This window comes from Psammomys obesus, unplaced genomic scaffold (assembly GCF_907164565.1).
Source record: "Psammomys obesus unplaced genomic scaffold, mPsaObe1.curated_primary_1811, whole genome shotgun sequence".
In the NCBI taxonomy this organism is placed as follows: domain Eukaryota; kingdom Metazoa; phylum Chordata; class Mammalia; order Rodentia; family Muridae; genus Psammomys; species Psammomys obesus.
The window spans coordinates 1050525-1076150 of NW_026596256.1; the positions used below are offsets into that span (position 1 = coordinate 1050525).

The following is a 25626-nucleotide window of genomic DNA, read 5'->3' on the forward strand; positions in this document are numbered from 1 at the left end:
ACTGATCTTGCTTCTCTGGTTGAATTTCAACTGATATACCTAAACTCCTTCAGACAGGACCATCTTCTTATTTCATATTATTCCTTCTTCACTTTAATTTTTTTTCAATTCTTTATTTCTTACTTTTACTTATTTATCTTGTGTGGAAGGTAGAGGTGGCATGTGCCACATTGTGTTTGTGTGTGTGTGTGTGTGTGTGTGTGTGTGTGTGTATGTTTGTTTGTATGTATGTCAGTCAGAGCACAACTCAAAGAAGTCAGGTTTTTTTCCTTCTACCATGTGAGATCTGGGGACCTCAGGCTTGATAACAAGCACCTTTACCTACTGAGCCATCTTGCTGACCCTGCACTAATGTTTCTATAATTATTTTTCTCTTAAAATTATACAATGCAATATAGATAAAGAATCAATGGTTCTGTGATCCAATATACACAAATCACAAGACACCAGTTCTCTAGAACTGGCTAATATAGTGGGAAAAAACTGAGGAATGGTTGTGTTAGACAGAAACTAGGACAGAGTTCAAAGGTGAGAATACGCATTCACAAGATGAAAATAATTCATGTTGACATTTTGACAAAATAAATACATCTCCAACATCCACTGGTCCAGGGTGCTTTGAGTCCTGCATGAGGCTGTTGACACAGTGGAAGAAGTAAACAAGCCACTGAGGTTGACTAAATCCAGATCTTGTCTTTCAACACGGGCCAAATAACAGTGCCTGTATTTGTTTGAAAACTGAAGTTTAGCTTTCTTAGATGTGAAAAGATTACAGACCATTTTCTATGGCATTTCTTCCCTCTTTATTGCTCATTTGAAAGAGAATATAATGAACCTCAGAAATTATCCTTTCCTATGACTGCATCTCAGGCAGTATTTTAGACAAAAATCATCAAAGTAGTACAGGTATTTTTAGGTAGGATATCTGAAACTGAAAATAAATTCTGTATAAGAATGCTCCCTATCTCTCTCCTCTGTTTTTATTTTTTTACTTCCTTTTGCTGAATGTTGTTTGTTGACCTCATTATTTTCCATCTCTATTACTGTAACTTGCAGGAGGGTCAAGGTTTTGTGCTTGAACTTCAGTCTATCATATTCCAGCAGCTAGCACAATGGCAGGCATGTGGTAGATGCTAGTGAGTATCTCCATTGCTAGTGAGTATCTATTGCTCTTGAGTCTATAATACAGGCATGGCAATAGTGCCCAAACTCCTAACTTATAATTACAAGGAAAAGACATTTTGTGTGATAGTCTCAAAAGTCCTAGCCAACATGAACTCTGTCTTTCTATGTTCATGTCAATATCTGCTTCCAAATGTGTGACAAAGAGAAATATGGGACAGAATCAGCAAAACATTAATCAGTTTTGCTTTTCATCAGACTTTGCTATTCTGTTCTCAGTGTATTGAATTCCTTATCATGGGTATTGTCTTGGGTTGCCAGCTATGGAAGCTATTTGTTCCAACCGAGTCCCACACCAAATAGGAATTGAGCCTTTTGCTGGTTGCCATTTAGTCAAATCTGACAGCTGCTCAACAAATGGTATGATTATTGATGTCCATGATGCTGAAGATAGTGAGATATTAGAAATAGATACGGCATTTTCCAGTAATGAATAATAATATCAGCAAACACTTTAGACATAGAACCTGAGCACACGTGATTGTATTTGGCAGTCTTCCTCTTCTGTGATTAGTGAAACTGAAGAGAAAATAGATCCCCTTTCTGTAATCAAAGACTGAAGGGAACTTTTACATAAACTCATTTGAGTGCTCACCTTGACCCCTGAGACCAAAGAACTAAAAATTTCCAGGCCACATTCTCTAACACTCTGCCATGGAAAATAAATGACCCAGAATTAAATAAAACACGATCAGGTGTACAGCCCACAGAGGCCCCTACAGAGACCTCAGCACTGGCTCCTTCTGAGCAACAGGTTCATCTGATGTGGTTGTTGATGGTGCCCTGTTCTCTGCGGTGGTCATTCATTATTCATACCCCGACAATAAAAAGAATAAAAGAGGGGGTGTTTCTTTGAAACGGTAATTTAGATCTTAGAGGTAATAGGAATTTTATAATTGCCTGCAGAGTCGTATTATCCACTAAAGAGAATGGAGGATAAGATAAAAGGCAAAGAGGGTTTCGAAACATGAAAATAGGTAAACACAGGTCATGCAAGAAACATATAGTCAAAAGTCCAGTAAACAAACTCCTTGGCAACAGAGTCGACTTAAAGCATTTGCACTCAACTTCTCTTAACCATTTTGATAAAATAAAAACAAAAACAAAAACAGGAAATCATTTTTTCATGGATGGCCAAGGTATTGGCAGGGTACCAAACACAAAGAGCATTTTTTTAACTAATAATATTTTACTTTAAAACACCACTGATCCTAACCTACCTCCTCAGTTGCAAATTGGGGGGCTTTTCAAGTAATTTATAGGAAAAAATCTGTGAAGTTTATCTTAGAAATGAGATGAAATAATACCCGCACTTCCTACTTTGGGGATGTTTTATGTTTAAATCACCCCGACAGGCAGAGATGACAAAACACTGAGAAATATTTAGAGATTTCATTTCTCTTCCTGATAACGACAAGGTTGGTTTTGTGCTCTCAGAGGGGAAATCAAAGCTGATTTACCATCCGCTGCCTCAGTGCCACCAGCCACATTTCACATTCTTTCAACAGCCACAACTCAGTGACGCTGACTGTCCTTAAGACAGGGTTGATCAACTGCCAATCGCCTGACTAGTCACAGGACACTTCCACTCTAAGCTACCTGTTTCTTTATCGTGATAAAGCAGGGTGTGCAGCAAGAGGCAAACTGTCATAATTTTATTGGCAAGAGAAGTTTGATTTACACCCATCTCTCTTCTCTGTACAGGAGCTAAAAACATCAGTGAAAGCAGCAGCCGAAGATGAGCTCTCCTCCATTCCTCTTGCTCCTCTGCTTTGCCTTTCCCGAGCAGAGGAATAGCTCACTGCTTGCCATGGCTGTATCTGAGGAATGCTTTGGTCAGATTTTTAAGGAAGCCCGAGAGACATCAAGAAAAGTAAACCTTACTGACCTTACTCAAATAATCCAGAAATTTCTATTCTGATTGTGAATTCCCAGCAGACCCACAGTGAGCAGAGGGGAAGCTGTAGTGAGCAGGCTGTGTGTGTAAGTGTCCAGCAGGAAGGAATTTAAATGTTCAGCCATTCTACAGAGCCCACAGGTGGAGCATGATGCCCAGGTAGAATCACTGTTCAGAGGAAGGAAGTTTTCTTCTGCAGCTGAGGCTGAAAGTCATGGTATATGCTTTAAAAAATTAATGAAAAACTAGGAATATCCCTCTTCTCCACTCCTCTGTCTGCCTAAGTCAACATTTCAGCTCATTTGAGTTTCAGAAACTGCTAACTCTCAATGCTAAGCTATGAAAACAAATTAAGAAGGCAAAAGACGATTTACCGTGTTAGTGAAGGCAGGGAGGATGTAAGCACCCACAAGGATCTCCCTCTTGGATAACTCAAGGCAGTACATAGAAAAAGTGTTTAGAGATTAGGATAGACACACAAGGGAGTTCTGAATGTGTCACTTAGAAGAAGGATAGAAAAGGAGTGAGATAAACGCACATTCCAATCCAACTCATATTTAATTGCCCATTTTCCTCCTTTTGAAGCATTAAACTGCTTGAAAGAGTTACACCAATTTTACTTTGCCCTGCCATTTAAAATAGTTATTTCTCTTTAGAAGCATGCATTTCCTAACCAGCTTGGCACTTCTGCCATATGTTGAAGACCTGACTGTTTTACCCAGTTGTCTATTGAGCAGCTAAGTGTCGTTCCTGGACCACCTCTATGTTCAGTGCTTTAAGACCTGACTACCTCTCTTATCTCAGGATCCCAATACAAAGAGATACAAGGCTCATCTACTCTCATAACCATCCTCTGCACTGCAAAAGAAAAAAAAAACTGTTGGTGTGTCTACACAAAACAAATAGTCACTGCTGTGTGGTTGGGTCCTGCCAATCTACCATTGGCAGAAAGTATTAGAAGTAGATATTTTAAAGAAAGAATTGATGCATTCTTCTTTCAAAATACATAAATGAGCCTTCAATGGATTTGACAGATTGATCACTGGATCCTTCTTGGGTCCTTGATACTGGTTCATGGGTTTTCAAGTATCTTGACTTTCTATCATTACTAGACCACAGCTCTTTCCCTCCTTCCCTGAGTTTTTCAATTTCTGAACCCCATTCTTACAACTTGTGCTATAAGGAATACTCTACTAACATGGTTATTTACAAGAAAATATTTGTCTATTATTTACATTCTCCCTTTCTTTTCACAACCCCATCACCCTGGGCAGGTAGCTTCTAAAAGAGAGCTTCATCTTACTGACGTGTGTCATGAAATGTAGCACACCTGAACTTATACACAGAAATAAAGGATCCTTTATGGAAGATGAGATGGGGGGGCAGAAGCAAGCTTGAAGATAAAGGTTATGGAAAGAAAAAAGGGATGAGGTAGCTGTTTTGAGTAAAGAACCTTGGGGAAAGTGATGAAATATTGAAAAGGAGCTAAAAAAGTTTGACTGCGGGATGCTTGTGTTTACAAGACCTTGTTTAATTCCATATTCATTGATGTTTCTGAAGCTGGTTTTGTATCTGGGTGGGTTTCATGGCTTGTGTTTGTGTTCATCTCTCTGACTTTCAAAGACATGCTGATTTTGATCTCTTTTTTCTGTAGAGGAATGAACAAAACTATTGTAGTATTGAAACTTCTGTGTCTTGTAAGAACCATGTCTTCCATTTTCTGCTAGAATGATTTCCTCCATGCCTACCTTAGGCACCTCAAACTCAACCTGCCTACACCTAAACTCAAAATTCTGAATCTCATGTTCCAACTCCCTCTAAAAAATGACAGCACTATTTACCTGTTTATACATGCAATGAGTCTTGAAGGACATCCCCTGTGTTCCTCCCTCTCTATCTCCATGTTCTAGCTCCTAAATACCTCTCAGGGTCTCTTTTCTCCATTTTCTCTATCCACAGTCCTGCCTTAAGCACTATAACCCCCATGGAACTATTGCTAAAGCTACCCACTTTCATGCAGAGCCATCTTCAAATGTGAAAAACTCAGAAGAGCTATTCTTAGAATAAAGTCTAAATTCCTTATTTTTACTGACAATGTGGTTCAGGCTTTCTACCCATTTTCGCAATCCCCTCTTCCTTCTTGGGTTGTTACGTTCATCACTGATCCCTGTTTCATTTCTCCAAAGAGCTAAGGATCCTCCCATCTCCATACATGCTGTTCATTCTCAGTAAAAGCCCAGACTATGCCCCAGCTTATATCACTTATTGTTTCTTCTAACCACACTTTTGTTTCAGACTTTCAGTTGGAAAGTCACCTCTTCAAGAAAGCATCCATCCCTGCTCTGCACACCCACCTCCTCCCCACGCAGACTTGCCAGTTCTCCCCTTAACATCTCTCCTAGAATAGTCTATATTTTCCTGGCAGAATTTATTTCGTTTATAATTAAATAACCTTTTCTATAATTATTAATGTCTGCTTCTATGGCAGACTCTCAATTATATGATTTATAGTGTTAATGTTAATATTATGCTGTGAATTGCTAATTGTTTCCTGTTGTGTAGACAGTCATTTCTGAGATTGCTATTTCAGTGATAGAATCTTTTAAGGGAAAGACATTAAAAATTAAAACTTCTCTATGTGAATCATATTTATATTTGCTATTTCTATTTCTCTGTTTACTCTAGAAAAGAAACTCTAGAACACCCAATAAAACTGGAAACTAAGATTGAGGTGTATACGAGAATAAAATGAAAATTCTAGGACTATCAAGGGAAAAATGCTTTTTCTTCAAAGGCACACCAATCACTTACAAGGACAAGATCTCACATCTCCAAACTCAGCTCTGGAACCTGCAGAGAGATAGAGCTTGCATCCATTTCAATTCAGATACCATCCTCATTGCTGAGAGAGCTCACAAACGGAGTTCATTAGTGCCACGTGGGATGACAGGGTTCTGATTCCATCATCATATCTGCTAATAAATGAGCTGGTGAGTCAAATTCACCGTAATCTCTCTTCGTCTAAAATATATCATAAAATATGAAACTTGAGGTGATGATGTGCTTCGTGGTATTTCAGATGTAATAAAACTTAAATCTCTCACTGCAAAATGGAAAGTATGTGAAGTGAGCTATCTTTTTAACACAAAATATTTGGGGGGCTAATAACCCATGGCATACTACTCATCAACATGGACCAAGAAAAAGAGAAATTTTTAAGTTAACCTAAGTCTATTATCACCACTACAGTCTGTCTTTGCTGCCAAGTTATTCGGCACAGGAAGGTATCCCCATAAATGCCTCCTGTGTCATTCCTTGGAAAGTTACTCCTTTCCTCAAGTTAAAAACCACTATGAGCATTGTCTAATCATTTCTTTGATAGGAGCTTAATGTATGTTCAGTAAATGTTTATGGCACAAGTTGTTTCAGATTCTGTTGAAAATTGAAACAGAATATGAATAGTCACTGCGTTAAAATGACATGTATAACTTTCACACATACATATATCCAAAACTAATATACAATTAATTTTTTAAATGCAGGCTTTTGATATAGACCCCATGGTGAATATTAAGTGAATTTCAAATTAAAATGAAAGTTATAAAGGAGGAAGAGTTTACCAATTGTACACCTATAGATTATTTAAATGCTTGGACTGAGGGGAGGAGAAGAGAATAAATGGCTGGTGTTTGGGGGCAGCAGGAAAAAACATTGGGAAAATTGGGCCACAATAAGAAATCTTTCACACTCCAGGATGAGAACCTGTGAGCATCAGCAGCAGGGGCGAGGCAGGGCTCTATGCTGAGATGGCGCTGACACTGACGCCAGGTACGGCGACTCCCTACCATGCACAGGGCCCTGTGTTTGGGTTTGACCTCCAGCATGATATAAACTAGACATGTTGGCATATACCTGCAATCCCAGAATTGGAATGGTGGAGGCCAGTATATCAGAAGTTCAAGGTCATCTTCAGCTACAAAGTGAGTCTGACGACAGCCTGGGTTATATATAGTCCTGTCTCAAAAATAGTGGAGAATGCCATATTTTTTTCCTCTCTCATTTTTTAAAATCTTTTTCTTCACAATTTATTCACTATATATCCCTATTGAGGGTCCCTCCCTCTTTCCCTCATCCCCTTCCCCTAGTCCACTTAAAGGGGAAGTTCTCCACTATTGCCATCTGCCCAGAGCTTGTTAAGTTTCATCAGGACTGCTTGGATCCTCTTCCTCCATGGCCTAGCAAGGGTGAGTGATCAAAGAGCAGTCAACTGAGTTCATGATAGAAGCAGTCCCTGCTCCCCTCACTCAGAGATCCACATGGAGGCTGAGCTGCCAATTACCCACATCTGAGCAGGGGGTCTAGGTCCTCTCCATGCATGGTCCTCCATTGGTGCATCAGTCTCTGCAGGAACCCCTGGGCTCAGATCTTTTAGTTTTGTTGGTCTCCTTGTGGGGCTCCTTGTCCTTCCATGTCCCTCTGATCCCACCCTTCTCTTCTTCCATAAGACTCTCTGTGTTCTGCCCAAAGTTTGGGAAATGCCATATTTTTCAGTGAAGTGACATGATAAAAATGATGACACAAAGGTTCATAGATTAAGTAATATATTTGCTAGGGAAAATTTGTGATGTCTAAAGTGATCAAAACATTGATTGGCTTATACAAAGAATAAATATCATAAAATAAATAGCAAAGAATACTGAAAATAAAAATCTGTTTCTATAACAAAGGTACTGTGATCTTAGGAGAGATGAATTATAAAGAGAATATTACTTATATATGTTCATACTGAGAACTGAAAAGAATGGAATTTTAGGTACAAATAAAAAAAATGGGGGAGTAAGAGGACTCAGGGATTAAGAGTGTTCACTGTTCTTACAGAGAACCCAGGTTTGGTTCCCAGAACATACAAAGGGGATCACACCTACCTGTAACTCCAGTGTCATGAGCTCCAACACACTCTTCCGACCTCATGGACTCCTGCATGAATATGGTGCGCATGCATACACTCAGGCACACACATTTACAGACACACAGACAGATAGATGGACAGGCATATAGAGGTGAGATGTCCTTAGAATCCAGGAAATTAGTGTCCTCTATAAAGTTCAGGAATGATTTATTTCTATTTTATTTCTACCAAAAGTGAGAATACTTTCTGTGATGCTAGAAATCTCTTCCTGTGCTGAATTGATACTTACCTTCTGAACCTTCCATCTAAAAGGTCATTTTCCTTTCTGGAGTGACACTGAAGAAAGATATGTTCAGAATCCTTTCATGTGACTAATCTTCAAAAACTCTGAAAGTCGTTGAATAATTTTATTGCAGCTTTTTAATAATCTACTATTTATAGCATATGAAGCTCATTAACACAATAAATGCCTGTATTATTAATAAGCATTTCTAAGGCATCACAAATATCTCTCAAGAGGTTTACTGATGCCATTTAAGTCTTACAGTTAGATTTATGGCTTTCTCTTGTAAAAAAAAAAAATCAGCTTTCTTTCTCTGAGAGCAAAGAATATAAAAACTCTATTCTAAATCAAAATGTCCTGAATTTAATGGAAACCAGTAACAGAAGTCTGAGGATCTGTGGCTGGGCTTCTAACTTAAAAGAATAAATTAAAAAGCATCAAATTCAATTTTCCAAAAGATTGTGATTTTCTATTTGTATGTGGTGCAAATTTGACAGGCTATACAGATTTAGAAAAAATTATTATTATTTTTCCAATACTTTCAAAAATGTATTTGCTTCTAAACCTTAGGGTGCATGCAGGTAAAAGAAAAAAAAATCTATTTACGTATCCATTATCTCTGAGTAGAAGCTGAGTTTGATGAACGTTCCACACAACTAACAAATGTTTGCCTGCCCAGATGGCTTTTGCTCTAGCATTGTGCCTCAGAAAATAAATTATTACTATTATTTATGCTCGTCATAAACTATGTCTGCATAACAAGTTTCTCAGAGAAGCTGAAACTAGTTTTTGCTGATTCTACAACACGTCTCATTTGTAAAAGTCAGAAAATCGTACCTTTGCTGTTCCAAGTGAGAAAATGTGTTAGAAAGGCACACAGATGCATAGAAGTAAAGGCGAGTGTTCTGTGTGCCCATGCCTACAGACACTCATGAATCAACACCCTGCAATAGAGAAAGCCATTCAGCATCAGCTGTGCTTATAAAATAAAATTATTAGAAACTTTAAAACTACTAAGAACTGCATGTACTTGCTGAGAGACCAAGACTGCATGGCCTGGACAAAAGGGCCTGTCCCCAAAGATAAGATTTCAAACTAAGAAATAACTTAGGGATCTTACAGGATAGACAATAATGACTTGCTTAGGAAATGCAGTTGCTAAATTACTGCGTAAGAAACAGAGTTCTGTTTTATCCCACACTCTGCAACCAACCCAAAGCTAGTTGTTTATCCCGCCTGTAAAATGCAATAAACCTGCACATGTCCCAGAAGGCTAGGTGAAGATTAATCTCTTGGAGGTGTCTGGAGTTTCACAAATGTTGTGGTGATACACAAATTGCAGTACCTTCGTTTTGCCTTTAGAACACATTTATGGTCCTAACACACTGGAGGGCACCTCATCTGTCCAGGCAGTACATCAACATGGACTCACCGCCCCTCTTCAGCAGCTCCTGAGGATTAGCTGGGAACCAGGCTAAAAATACTGTCCAGTGATTGCATATTAAATCATAAGAGGTTGAGATAGCCAAGGTCTCAATTTACTTTTGTAATGCAAAATTAACCTTGTAGGTGCAAAATTACAGTATTATTTTATAATTATAGCTGTAGTCTCTATATTTATGAGATATTACAAAATACCTGACCTTCCCAATGCAGGTTAGCTAATTATTTTGAATACAGATAAAACAAGTTCATTAAACTTGAGTCTCAGTGGAAGTGTGGCTAATGCTTCATCTTACCAGATTCCATGGTCATTGTTCTTGGCGTATTAATTAAATTTAGTATTCGAGCATGAATTTAGAATCTAAAAGACCCGGCCAAGTGCACCCCAGTCACTATCTGCTGTTTATAGCATCAGATACACAATGAGAAATGCTATAAATAATTTGCTACGTATCTGTGTGTTGTCATTTTACCTCCTTTGCTAGACTTTAAATTTAGGGCTTATTTTTATATGTGTGTTTCTAAACATAGCTCTTAGGGAAATGCTTTGCAAATGGGAAACCAATAATGGATGTTCCTTGAACCGTTTTAGATTGAAATGAAAGATGCAGATTTTCTAGTCACTTGTATTAGTGGGTAAAGGGCTGTCAGACACTGGTCATACTCTTATTTGTATGAATTTCAACCAATTCTAAGCCTAAGACCTAAAGTCCTGTACAGGGAAACTGTATTTATTTGCCTTTTGGTTTTACAGTCACTTCTTAAGGATACATCATAATGTACAAGCATATAAGGTTGTACGATATTTATCAAAAAATTCGGTCTCATCAAAATGTATAGGGTTCAGTTGTGGAGTCCTTAATTACAGAAAGTTGAGGAGAATATATAATTCAACTTTTCTTACTCTTGAATTTCAAATATACATAATGATAAAAAACTCTTCAATGTCCAAATGTACAAGAAAATTAACTAAATTAAAACCAGTTGTTGAAACTTATTTTGTAAGGATAAAGCTAAGAAAACTATTTCTAGCCTTTGCAATATTCTTTTGATTTTTCTCAACCTGAAGCTTCATACTCCCTATTTCTTTTCTTTATTATATAAAAATGCGAAAACCATTTGCTTGCTGCTCTTTCCCTGAGTAGAACTCATAGCAGCCCTGTGATATTAATATGAAAGTTTTAATTTGAGAATTTTAATATACATCACAGAAATCCTTTTGATAAAACAGGAAAATTCGGGGCTCACTTATTAAGACATGGCTATGAAATTAACTTCACTTATTCTGAGAGAATTTCCATCTTAACCATATATATTCCATATTTCTTCATAAGATTGATGCGGGGCCAATTTGACATCACTCAAGTGTGCTTCAATGCTAGTTTAATTTCCACTAAGAATAGTAGAATAATATAGTTCATTTCTACTAAGAATGTAAAAAATATGAGACAGGGGCAGAAATGCAAATGAAAGACAAAAGTTGAACTTGGAGAGCTTAAAAGTAAACTTGTAGAAACTATACTCAGACTCACAGCACGAGTAAGAACTAGAAACAATAACAAATCAATACATACAAACCATAGAACACTGACTCTACTCCTTGAATGTGCAAGTCCTTCGGATCAAAACCCCTAAGAGCTAATGATGGAGGCTGTTTCATTGTCAGCAGTGCCCTCACGTAGGTTTAATGGGCTGTGGTAGATGAGAACTGGCTTCATCTCACGTTCTCTGCATAGGCAATGATGTAAGCATATATCTACATTGAAATATATCTAAATTGTAGATATAAGTATGTATCTACATTGGATGGGTAAAGACAAGAGGATGCCAAATATCAGGTTGTTAGGTATTGTCCCGCAGTACATCACCATTGATCCTCTGAGCATTCATATTTTTGAACCCTTGTAATTCACTAGCTTTATGTCATGGTGACAAAATAAACAGAAGAAAGGAGTGCTTTGAGCTTCCATTGTCTGGGGTTCTAGGTCAGTTCTAATTCCATTGTCTAAGATGCTAGTTTCCTTCAGAAACGTTGCTTTGGGCATGTGAAAGCTCAATGAATGTAGGCACGTGTGAGAGAGGAGGCTTGTTCTCCTTAGGGAAGCCAGTTAACCTAATAGAGAAGGTCCCAAAGTCTTTATACCCACTTCCAGAACACCTCTTCAGTGATCTAACGTCCATTAGGCTCTGTCTCTTAAAGTCCCACCCCGTCTCATTAGCACCATTAGAAGAGGAATAAACCTTTAGCACACGAGCTTATGAAACACTCATTCAAACCACAGTGTTCCCCTTTGTTTTGTATAATTCATTTTACCTCAGAGTAATAAAAGAATGTTAAATATCAATAAGAAAATTAATAATTGTAACAACTTATGACTCTACTAGAAAGATCAAAGAGTAAGACAACTGATTTTCTATCCTCTCTTCCTGCCTCAAGACAAAAACATATCTTTCTATTATTTTATTAACAGTGAATACCAAAGTGATTTTGAGTTATTGTTGTAATCAGAGAATTTAATCAAGCTTTTAAAAAACAGGCAACAGATTTGTTTTCTCATGGAAGTTGAACTGCTTGTGGAGAAATGTTGTGCTTTTCTCTTTCTGCCTTCCAATTTTGATGCTCAGTATTAACTTATTGACCTCACTTTATGAAATGTGGTCCTTGAAGAAGCACCTTCCAGGGTTAGAAAACAATAGCAAAAGCAAATGCTGAGACCACTGCTAAATGTAAAAACTAAGGAAAGTCAAAAGAGAGAAAAGGGTACCAAGTAAACACGATTCACCAATTGCTGTAACATTTGAAACACAAAATTTATCCTAGAAAGAATTTAAAGCAACAAGGAAATCATGAAATTTTCAGGCAAATGGATGGATCTAGAAAAGATCATCCTGGATGAGGTAACCCAGAAGCAGAAAGACACACATGATACATACTCACTTATAAGCGATATTAGCCATACAATATAGGATAAACATACTAAAATCTACAGACCTAAAGCTAAACAACCAGGACCCTAGGAGGATGCTTAATTCTCATTCAGAAGGATAAACAGGATAAACATGAGAAGAGGTAGAAATGAGGGAAGAGGATGGGAGCCTACCACAGGTAGCTTCTGAAAGACTCCACGCAGCAGGGGATCAAAGCAGATGAAGAGACTCACAGCCAAACTGGGCAGAGTGAAGGGAGTCTTATGGAAGATAGGGGAGATAAAAAGACCAGGAAGGGACAGGAGTTCCCTAAGGAGACCAACAAAGCCAAAATTTCTGGGCCCAGATGGCCCTGCAGAGACTGATGCATCAACCAAGGATGGAGAGGACCTAGACCCCTGCTCAGATGTAACTCATAGGCAGCTCAGTCTCCATGTGGGTGCCCTAGTAAGGGGAACAGGGGCAGTCTCTGACATGAACTCGGTTGCCTACTCTTTGATCACTTACCCTTGCGGGGGAAACTAGCCAGGGGTAGTGAATACATTGGTAGAAGAAAAGAAGAAGGAGAGGGAGAAGAAGAGGGGGAAGAAGAAGAATTTAAAGCAAGAACTTTCAGTTATGAAATCATGCTATTTCTCTGACAGTGTTTGTGTGGTTTCTAATTATTTTCATCAGTTAAGTTTTTCATTTTCATGGTAAAAAAATTGGCAAGAAGTAGGCTAACCAAGGAAAGGCTAATTCTGGTTCTCATTTTCAGAGCATGTAGAGCCCTTGGTGCCAGGAAAGGCACAACCACAAGATCTGAGGTGACTAGCCATATCACATTCACAGCTGGGAGAGAGAAAGGGAGATGAGGGTAAAGTTGACTAGAGAGCTTCAAGGCCCTCGTGACCCAGTAACCCCATTTCTCCAGCAAGGCTCCACCTCCCAGCATTTCCACAGTCTTCACAAACCACCAGCAGCTGGAAAACAAGCTTCCAAACACATGAGCTCATGGGCAAGACCTCCCATTGAAACATAACACTACTGAATCAATATGTCCATGGACCTTAAAGGTTATTTGTCTAGTTGATTCCAGTGATAAATGGGCATGGTTCCCAAACTTTAGCTGTGGCTGCCTTAGAACTCATGAAAGGCTTGGTAAGTACACCCTTGTGGTGGCTCACCTCACAGGTGTGTTTTAGGTTCTTTGGGAAAGCTGCTGGTGTAATTTTTCAGAATTTATTTATGCGATTTTATGTGTATGAGTGAGTGTTTGTACATGCATGACTTGTGCCTGCAGAAGCTGGAAGAGATCTTGTGATTCCCCATGGAACTGGGGTTACGAATAGTTTTAAGACACCATGCAAGTGTTAGGAACCAAACCAGGGTCCTCTACAGGAGCAATGCGTGCTCTCAAACACTGAGTCACTTCTCCAAATCCTGGGATTTTGTTTATAAATAACGTGAAGCTGGCATCTATTATCCATCCTGGGAGAACATTTAATACATTATGGACAGAGGAGATTGTTAAGAACATAAATTTCTTAAGCAGGATGCAATCGTGCACACCTTTAATCCTAGCACTCAGGAAGCAGAGGCAGGTGGATCTCTGTGAATTCCAGGATAGCCGGAGCTACAGAGAAGGACCATGTCTCAAAAAAAAAAAAAAAATCAGAGAACTGAAATAGCTAAAACTGAGAAATTATAGAGATGGAGAAGAGATTAACGGCAGCCTGAAGCTGAGATGGTGGGGTGAGTGGGAGTACAGAAGGACACACACACCACAAGGACCCTTGCAGTTGTGGGAAACGCTGTCATGACTGTATCAAGTTTGTGATCTTGTGCTATAGCTTTTCAAGATGTACTGGGCCAAGCTGGGTAAAGACAATGCTCTCTGCACTGTTTCTTATGGCTGCATATGAATGTACAATCTCAAAAATAAAAGGCTTATTAAAATATCAAAAGGACTGAAATATGTTAACAGGTTGGGTCTTTTGGTTTTGTTTTGTTTTTTTTTTTTTAATTTTTAGTTTTTTTATTTTTCGAGACAAGATTTCTCTGTGTAGCCATGGCTGCCCTGGACTTTCTTTGTATATCAGGCTGGCCTGGAACACACAGAGATCCTCCTGCCTCTGCCTCCTGAGTGTTGGGCTTAAAAGTGTGCACCACTGCACCTGTCTCAACATGCAGATGTTGTAAGAACTGAGATGAATTGAGAACTCCATCCCAAAAATTCAACCTCTTACCGATAATTACAAGCAATCATACTTTCCAAAACTGTCTAAAAATTATCTAATAAACACTTAGCATATGTCTAAAAGTAATTCCACGTACCCAAAAGAAATGTTATTAGCATAAAGAATTAAAAGTACAAGAGAAAGAGCTGTGCTGGGAAATATATATATATTTTTTTATCACAGCCCCACCCAACACTGCTCCTTTACTCATTGTGTGCATCGTCAAGGGAGTGTGTGAACGTATCTATACACAAACAATGTATGGCCACCCTACAGGATAGGGAAAAGATGACAAATGGGGTCCAAATGCCATGTATATAAAGGTAAAAGTGAAAACTCCAGGGAAAACTCTTCAACACAATGTTTCCACTTAGATCAAAACAAAACAAACCAAGGAACAAAACCTTCTGTCACAACTTGGCAGTCTCAGTTCTGATTTGAAATACGTTCACCCAGAGTTTTCTGTGTAACATCTGAGGTACCCTGTATCTCAAGGCATTCTCCTCCTCCTTCCAACCTCATCTTTAATTTGGCCTACAAGGTGTTTGGGGATCTGTCTGCATGCCACAAAACAGCTCTCATTCCTCGGGGAGTCTTTGGGACCTACTGTGTGGACCCAGGCATGTTCTGCCATAAAAGGAAAGTCTCTTAGAAGATTCTTGCCTGTGACATGAGGAGCAGGCTAGAGGGGGCTGTGAGCAGAGGACTCTGGGATCTCTGATACCTGAAGTATGATATGGAAGAAGAGGTGTACGTCATTAGAGGCAACATGCCCTTAACAGCAATACCGGTGGTTCTCAGATTCCCTAATGCTACAGCCCTTGAACACATTTCCTCGTATTGTGATTTCTGGCCATAAAAGTATTTTTGTTGATACTTCATGACATTAATTTTGCTACTGTTGTGAATATATATAAATATAATATATAAATATTCATAGATATATTATATATATAGTATATTTAGAATCCCAAAGGAAAACTTTGGTCAGTATACTTAAAGAGTGTAGGAATTAGGAAGCTTAAATTCTCATTTCAATATTCATATACTCACATATATACATATGAGTATCTATATATACTCATATATAGATATATATATATTTATATGAATATATAGAGAGAGAGGGGATTGAGATACAGGTTTTACAAAGGGGTTGCGACCCACAGGTGGAGAACAACTGAGCTACAGGCTTCTCACCTCATAGGAGACGATGTTGTCAGGAACATCAGTAAAGATCATAAGGATCTTTACATAAAGATCATAAGGGTGACAAGCTTCTGAGGAAGTGTCACCATTAATCTTAATCGTCAACTTGACAGTATTTAGAACCATCTAAGAGACAAACTTCTGGGCATGCCCGAGAAGGACTTCCCAGTTTGGGTTAATTGTCATGGGAAGACCCATTCAATGTGGGCACCATTTGATTAAAAAAAAAAAAAAACAGGGAACTGAACACAGCCTTCACCTCTCTCTGATTCCTGCCAGTGGATGCCATGTGACCAAGCAACTGTTGCCATACTTCCCCTGCTATGGTAGACTGCACCCTTAAACTGTAAGCCAAGACAAGCTCTTCCTTCCTTATATTGCTTTTGTCAGGCATATACACAGCATCTAGAAAAGTAGCTAACCTGGGATGTAAATAGTACAGTCCTCAACAGTGACCTGTTTCTCCCTTCTTACATGTTTTCCATAGATATTGCAAGAAACTTTAAGATGTATTAAGTAACTGACAGGAGAATAATTTTATTTTTCCTTAAAAAGATAATTTTACTTGTATTAAAACTTCAATTAGGATTGACTGATAGAATAATAAGAGAGTGCAAGTGAGTCAATGGAAACAGGCATTGCTCGCTGTCTACTTAAAATCCCAAAGGCAAACTTTGGGTCAGAATACTTAAAGAGCACAGGAATTAGGAAGCTTACATTCTAGTTTCAATATTCATACACTAAATTTTACTTTTTAAATAAAGACACTTTGGGAAAAAATCACACCATCTCTAATGCTCTTTTATTTAACTTTCAAACCAACAAAATTAGACTGAATCAGGATTTTGGAAAGGGTCCTTTGTCTATGGATGTCACTTGAAAGCAGGTGACAATAAAGGAGGCAATGGAAGTAATTTGATTACTATCCATAGTTAAACAAGTTTAATTCACATTGAGCCAAGCGTGATAAGTTTATTTAAGTAGGCATAGACGATATAGTGCTCCCTAACGTTATTTTAAAAAGGAAATTACCAATTAGTGCTTCTCAGCCACATGTTGGAAATGTAGGTTGGAAACATAATCAGCTGTCTATTGCTGTGTAACAAATTACCCTATTGTGACTAATATAGGTCAGGAATTCCAAAGAGGCTAAGCTTGGGAATTCTCAGAGTATCTAGTACGGTCCCAGTATCAACACCAGGCAGGATGGCATTCATGGGAAGCCTTGCCTGGAACTGCCAATGTGCTAAACTACATGACCAGTTACTGACAGAAAGACTGTTCCTCCTCACAGGAACTAAGACACTTGAGAGTAACATAGTGCTTGGTCTTCTGTATCTTGAAAAATCAGGACAACAGCTACAATGTTTTCAATGACCAATTCTCTGCAGTCATTCACTCAGTCACAAACCCACTGAATTCTACTGTTCCCATGTTCTGTTTACGAAAGGACTGGACAAGGCTCAGCACCCAGAGATGAAGACCACTGAGATGTGACCACTAAAGATGTTGACTATTGCACACAGACACCGTGGACTCTTCTTGCTCTAATATTTTATAATTATAAGAAATTTAAAATCACTACTGATGAGACTGAAATACATTCCACCAAAAATGAACCTGAAGTTATACATTGTTTCGCGGCAGGATATTGGCTCTACAAAGTGTCCATCTCCTAATCCTTGGAGTCCAGGACTGTATTACCTAATAAGGAAAGACAGACTTTGCAGATATGAATAAATTTTTTTTTGCTCAACCATGTTTGTAGCAGCTTTATTTTTTTTTTAATTTTATTTTTCTTATTAGTTCCATTTTGTTAACTCTATGTCCCAGCTGTATCCTGCTCTCTCATTCCCTCCCCAACCCCACACTCTCTCCCTGGTTTCCTCCCTGCCCCTTTCCAAGTCCACTGATAGGGGAGGACATTCTCCCCTTTCATTTGACCCTGTTTTATCAGATATCTTCAGGGCTGGCTGCAAAGTACTCCTCTGTGGCCTAACACGACTGCTCCTTCCCTGGGGGGTGGGGCGGGGAGGTCAAAGAGCCTGCCCTTGAGATCCTGATAGAAATAGTCCTTGTTCCCCTTACTTTGGAAAACTACTTGGTTACTGAGCTACAGAAGTTCTAGGTTATATCGATAGATGGTCCTTGGTTGAGTGTCAGTCTCAGAAAAGACCCTGTGCCCGGATATATTTGGTCCTTGTAGAGCTCCTATCCTATCCATATCATACTAACTCCCCTTCTTTCATATGATTCCCTGCACTCTGCCGAGGGTTTGGTTATGAGTCTTAGCGTCTGCTTTGAAACATTGCTGGGTAGAGTCTTTCAGATGCCTTTTGTGGTAGACTCCTGTCATACGTTCAATGCACATCCCATTTGTCTTTCTAAATGAGGATTGATCATCTTCGCCCGTGTCTGCTTTCTTGATTATATTCTTTAGGTGTATAGATTTCATTATGTTTATCATATCTTGTAGGTCTATATAAGCGAGTATATACCATGTTTGTCTTTCTCCTTCTGGGATAATTCACTCAGAATGATCTTTTCTAGATCCCACCATTTGCCTGCAAATTTCATGATTTCCTCCTTTTTGATTGCTGAGTAGTATTCCATTGTGTAAAATTACCACAATTTTTGTATCCATTCCTCCATTGATGGACATCTGGGTTGTTTCCAGGTTCTGGCTATTACAAATAAAGCTGCTACAAACATGGTTGAACAAATGTCCTTGTTGTGTACTTGAGCAAATTTTGGGTATATACCTAGGAGTGATATAGCTGGGTCTTGAGGTAGCACTATTCCTAATTGTCTGAGAAAGCACCAGATAGACTTCCAAAGTGGTTGTACCAGTTTACATTCCCACCAGCAGTGGAGGAGGGTTTCCCTTTCACCACAACCTCTCCAGCATGTGTTGTCACTTGAGTTTTGATCTTGGCCATTCTGATGGGTGTAAGGTGAACTCTCAGGGTCGTTTTGATTTGCATTTCCCTAATGGCTAATGAGGTTGAGGATTTCTTTAAGTGTTTCTCTGCCATTTGATGTTCCTCTATCGAGAATTCTCTGTTTAGCTCCGTTCCCCATTTTTAAATTGGATTACTTGGTTTGCTGCTTTTCAGCTTCTTTAGTTCTTTGTATATACTGGATATGAGTCCTCTGTCAGATAAAGGGTTGGTGAAGATTCTTTCCCAACCTGTAGGCAGACGTTTTGTTTTGATGACAGTGTCTTTTACTTTACAGAAGCTTTTCAGTTTCATGAGGTCCCATTTATTGATTGTTGCTCTTAGAGCCTGTGCTGTTGGTGTCCTGTTCAGGAAGTTGTCTCCTGTGCCAATGAGTTCTAGGCTGTTCCCCATTTTTTTTCCCAACTGATTTAGAGTATCTGGTTTTATGTTGAGGTCCTTGATCCACTTTGACTTTAGTTTTGTGCAGGGTGATAAATATGGATCTATTTTCATTTTTCTGCATGTAGACATCCAGTTGGTCCAGCACCATTTGTTGAAGATGCTGTCTTTTTTCCATTGAATGGATTTGGCTTCTTTGTCAAATATCGAGTATTCATAGGTGTGTGGGTTTATTTCTGGGTCTTCTATGAGGTTCCATTGATCCTCCTTTCTGTTTCTATGCCAATACCATGCAGTTTTTATTACTGTTGCCCTGTAGTACAGCTTGAGATCGGGATGGAGATACCTCCAGATGATCTGTTGTTGTACAGGATCATTTTGGAGATTCTGGGTTTTTGTTTCTCCATATGAAGCTGAGAATCCTTTTTTCAAGGTCTGTAAAGAATTGAGTTGGTATTTTGATGAGAATTGCATTGAATCTGTAGATTGTTTTGGCAGGATGGCCATTTTCACAATGTTAATCCTACCAATCCATGAGCATGGGAGATCTTTCCATCTTCTGATATCTTCTTTGATTTCTTTCTTCAGAGACTTGAAGTTTTTCTCAAACAGGTCTTTCACTTGCTTGGTTAGAGTCACACCAAGGTACTTTATGTTATTAGTGGTTATTGTGAAGGGTGTTGTTTCCCTAATTTCTTTCTCAGCCTTTTTGTCTTTGGTATACAGGAGGGCTTCTGATTTTTTTGAGTTGATTTTGTATCCTGCCACTTTGCTGAAGGTGTTTATCAGCTGGAGGAGTTCTCTGGTTGAATTTTTGGGGTCGCTCATGTATACTATCACATCATCTGCAAATAGTGACACTTTGACCTCTTCCTTTCCGATTTGTATCCCCTTGATTTCCTTTAGTTGTCTTATTGCTCTGGCTAGGACTTCAAGTACTATGTTGAAGAGATATGGAGACAATGGGCAGCCTTGTCTTGTCCCTGATTTCAGTGGGATTGATTTAAGTTGCTCTCCATTGAGTTTGATGTTGGCTATAGGCTTGCTGTATATTGCCTTTACTATGTTTAGATATGTGCCTTGTATTCCTGATCTCTCCAAGACTTTAAACATGAATGGGTGTTGCAGTTTGTCAAATGCTTTTTCAGCATGTAAGGAGATGATCATGTGGTTTTTCTCCTTTAGTTTGTTTATGTGGTGGATTACATTGATGGATTTCCGTATGTTGAACCACCCTTGCATGCCTGGGATGAAGCCTACTTGGTCATAGTAGATGATATCTTTGATGTGTTCTTGGATTCGGTTTGCAAGTATTTTATAGAGTATTTTTGCATCAATGTTCATAAGAGAGATAGGTCTGAAGTTCTCTTTTTTTGTTGGGTCTTTGTGTGGTTTAGGTATCAAGGTGACTGTGGCTTCATAGAATGAGTTTGGTAGTGTTCCTCTGTTTCTATTTTGTGGAATAGTTTGAGGAGAATTGGTGTTAGCTCTTCTTTGAAGGTCTTGTAGAATTCTGTGCTGAAGCCATCTGGCCCAGGGCTTTTTTTGGAGGGGAGACTGTTAATGACTGCTTCAATTTCCTTGGGAGATATACGGCTATTCAGTCTTTCTACCTGATCTTGACTTAATTTTGGTAGATGGAATCTGTCAAGAAAATTATCCATTTCATTAGATATGAATAATTTAAAACCTTTAAATAATAAAAAAAAAGTTTTGATTCTCTGGGTTGTCCCAATATACCACAGATAAATTTAACAATATTTTTGGCTGTGGTCAATGTTAGTCTTTTATGAAAAGAGTAAAGAAGATAGAAGAGAAGGAGTTGTCCCTCAGTACCACTCGTTGTGAAAATGAAAGAAGAGGCCCAAGGAAAGCAGGAAAGAAAAGAAATCTCCCCTAGGTCTCAAAAAGGAACCCAGACTCGAAGTGCTTGGATTAGTTAACTCCCGGATGGCTTCATCCTGGACATCTGATCCACAGAACTGTAAAAACCAATAAAATTTGTCTTCTCAGAAACCGCCTGTTCTCCCACAGTGACTTAATTTTTAATATTTTATTGTATTAAATTTTTGAATTCTTTAATGGAACTGTACATTATCTAATAAGATTTTTCAATCAGTGAATCATGGGCACTGTATTTTATTTCTTTATATTAATACTCAAGTTTTGCCTTGGGATCAAACCAACAAAAACCCAAATCCTCCAAGCCACGAAGATATATTATGGTGAAATTATTTTGAAGGACATGTCTCACCTCTTCAAGAGACTACAGTGCCTTTCGTTTTTAATAACTCCTGTAATTGTTAAAGGTGTTTAATATTTATAAAGTGCAAGGTAGGTTTCGAGTGGGATGAAGATGAAAAATGTTCCCAAACTAGTTAATGTTTGTAAAATTAGATTGTATTTACTCCAGATGATTTACTGTCAGTGCTGGGCTTAATTTGCACTAGAAAACAATACAATTTTCTTTTCTAGGTAACATTTACATACTATTGTTGATCACTTCTCATGCTTTATCTGTGTGCCTAATAATATGCACAGACTAGTACATATGCTGCACTCAGGAGGCTTCAAAAGCGTTAAAGATTTAATCATTAACCTCAGAGTACACTCATTCTTATGAGAATATGAAACAATGTAGTAAAGATTACGTTACAGTTAAAATGAGCAAGAAGAGAGTTAATATATAACAAATGGCTACTTTCCACACAAGTTATTTAGAAAAGTGAACTACATGGGACTTCAAATGAAAAGATATTATCACATGAGATGAGAGAAAACACCATACTGTAGATATTATTTAATCTGGTTCTTAAAAATTAAAATAAATTGTAGCACATACGAAATCCTGTGTATCTACCTTCAATGTATGAAAGTGTTTCTCTTATAATAGAAGTCACTCAATAATAAGGTTATTGATTTACTGTTTACAAATTTCTTAAGGACAAAAGAATGAATGTCTTATGCATGTGTTCTGAGGTTAATTACAATCTCAAGCAACAAGTACAAACTCAAGATAACATCATATATATTTAAGCTGAAAGCCATGTTTGGATGCCTGTGTGTATAGTGAAATGATTGTTCTTGCTAAGCAAGTTAGCATGCCTATATGCAGTAAGTTTTGTGTGTGTGTGGGTTTATATGTTTAGAGCACCCTAAAAGGACTCTAACATTGTTTTTCAATATGCAATGGAGAATCTTTGGCAATCTTCCCACAGCATATTGAACCCCTGGACTTATCTTGTGCAGCTGAAAGATCAAACTCTTTGAGTTAATATTTTCTGATGTATTCCATCTCCCATCTCTGATGGATACTATTATAGTTTTCTATGTGCCCGACTTTTAAAAATTCCATATCTTAGTTGTAGCATGCATGATTAGACTTTCTGTGTATCAGTTCATTTATCATTGTCAAATGACTAAGTCTTCTTTTTTATTCATGCTGAAGTGTGTGTGTGTGTGTGTGTGTGTGTGTGTGTGTAGCCATTCTTTGTCAATGGGCTCTTAGAGTGCATGTTGTAACTATATAAATGATGTTGCAGTGAGTTTGGAAACTCAGCCTCATTTTTTTTAAGATTTATTTATTTATTATGTATACAGTGTTCTGTCTTCATGTGCACCTGCATGCCAGAAAAGAGTGCCAGATCTCTTTGGAGATGGTAGTGAGCCACCATGTCGTTGCTGGGAATTGAACTCAGGACCTCTGGAAGAGCAGCCAGTGCTCTTAACCTTTGAGCCAACTCTCCAACCTCCCTCAGCCCTCATTGAGGTGAGGTTTGGTATATTTTCCTTTGGGTATTTACTAGCAGATACATCACTGGACCATATTTTAATTCTATTCAATAGATGCTTAGTGGGTAAAACTGATAACTTTGGAAACAAAGTAGTTATAATGAGAGGAAAATATATTTTCATAAAACAAATTTAAAGTAAAATAAATTGTTATCTAAAAAAGACTCCACAGCCTATCAAAAGTTGTTAACTTTTTATAAAGAAGATGATAAAAAACATAAATTGAGAGTTGTCAATGAGAAGGGAAGAAACACAAGACATATTAATAAGACAAAAATACAGAACTAAATCAGATGTTGCAGTGAAAGTAGATTCAACATGAAGTTCAAGTTTTAGTTCCCAAATACTATGATAATTATGCTGCAATTCACAAAAATGAAAAAAAGGGACAACTCTTAGAGAAATTTGTATGGCTTTCAGGATTCTGAAGAAAGTATAAAGCACAAAAAACATAGGTGGGTGGATAGATTGGCAGGTAGTTGTGTGGGTGGTTGGTGGATGGATGCATGGATGGATGGATAGATGGATGGATGGATGGATGGATGGATGGATGAATGAATGATAGTACCTCAATATCTCAGGAGAGAGGAAATGGTCTTGAAAAGTGTTAGTATAAACACAATGGAGCTTTGAGGCAGCTGCCAGTGGACCAGAAAAAAAGCAAATAATACATGATGTAAAAAGCTTCCATTTGGATAAAATGATACAGGGGGCGGAATGAGGTGTAACCATTTGCCCAGCCTTTGACCGAGCTTCCAGAGATATGACGTGCTCACTCTTGCCCTCTCAGCAGTCTTCTGGCACCTCTTTTTTTTGCCTGAAAACAATACCTCATTTTCTTGAGGTGCCTGGATGAAGATGAATTGGGTGACTCTTTGTTGGAGTTTTCTGATGGAGAAGAGATGATGGCCATTTCAGTTTCACAGAGGAAAAGATTGAGATGCTCTTGAAGGACAATGATGATGGGCATGATGAGTATGGAGAGAGAAAGATTCAAATTCGACCTGATCCTTCTCAAGAAAATTCTTGTTACAGCTTGGGACCAGCTTGTGAGACCCCTGGATTCTTCAAACAACCTCAACTAAGTACAACAGTTGGTCATGGACCAGCTCCTTGTAAATCATTAAACAGACACTTTGTACTCGAAAAGAATCTTATCAAAGTAAGTATTGTTGCACTATTTAATCCAAAAGTTTGTGATCCTGTGCTTGATAAGGATGAGTTCGATTCCTCCAAAGAAATGGAAAACCCTGCTTCTCTCAGGGAACAAATGAGAGAAGACTACATTCATCCTAATAAAAGTAAACATTGTACTGAGCCTGAAGGCGTCAGTCCCAATAACTCTGCTTGGAATGGGCACCTGCTTTATTCTTCTTCAAACAATAACATCAAACAAACTGCCTCTGATTAAAAAAAAAAAAATACATATATACATACCTGAAACTAAAAATCCTACTGGGTGTTGCCTCAGATCTCCAACCATTCAGAGATTCCTTCCGGGGGATCATCCTGGAAAAATAGTGAAGTGAGAATTCCAGTTGTGGGCAGCTCATCAAGCAGACATGCTTTTGACAAGGATTCCAGGGAGGTGGAAGGTTAGAGGAGACCAGGCAAAGGCATTCCCGTTCTACAAACCAGAACCAGGATGTTTTCACAGGTCTAGAAAAACAGAAGGACATTTATCTCCGCAAAGTCACTGCTCATGTCGAAGACCCAGGAAACTTTATCCAAGGTACCCAGGGAAGAGCTAGATGCCTGATAGATCAAGTTCACATGCAGAACCCAAACGGGCAGCATCCTTCAGATCTTATTACATGAAATTATGCCCGGTTCCAACAGAGACTGCTCCAAAGACACAGCTTGAATCAGTGGTTGATGGGAGCAATGGCCGCAATGGCTTCCAGCATCTCCCAGACTTCTCTTACTGTCCATGTGCTTCATCCCATCAACTGTGACAGTCCCTACCCAGGGTCCAGTTCATACCAACATCTTATTTTCCTCTGCTATTCTTTATTTTTCTTATATTTTGGGTTGTTCTTTTCACAAGATTTTTGTTTAAAGAATTTCTCACTTTTCAGGAATGCCCCTGATTGTCTTGAAAAAAAAAAATTTTATGAGGACCCTCCTGATTTGTGTGTCTGTCCATATACATTTCAGCAATGTTAAATGGTGGTTTTCTGCTTGTTGTTGTTGCTGCTGTTTTTAAATTTTAAATGACGTTCACTCCCTCCTGAAGGCCTGCATGAAATCAGAACATCCAGGCTTAAGTAAAATACCAGCTATAAGCACAGGCAGAGCCAACTTTACCACCCAAAAGAAATATCTTGTCTACTCTTAGGAAGTTGTTTTGCAGGCTAAGAGCTGGTGATGTCACTGATGCCTCATGAATGGAAAGAAGTCACATTTCAAAATTTTAAATGTTT

The 25626-nt window shown here is 38.4% G+C and overlaps 1 pseudogene; it reads left to right on the forward strand.

Annotated features, from left to right (window-relative positions):
- The first annotated feature begins 23966 nt into the window (after positions 1-23966).
- The window catches only part of LOC129668668 (S100P-binding protein-like), a 138822-nt pseudogene continuing 137162 nt past the window's right edge, over positions 23967-25626 (forward strand).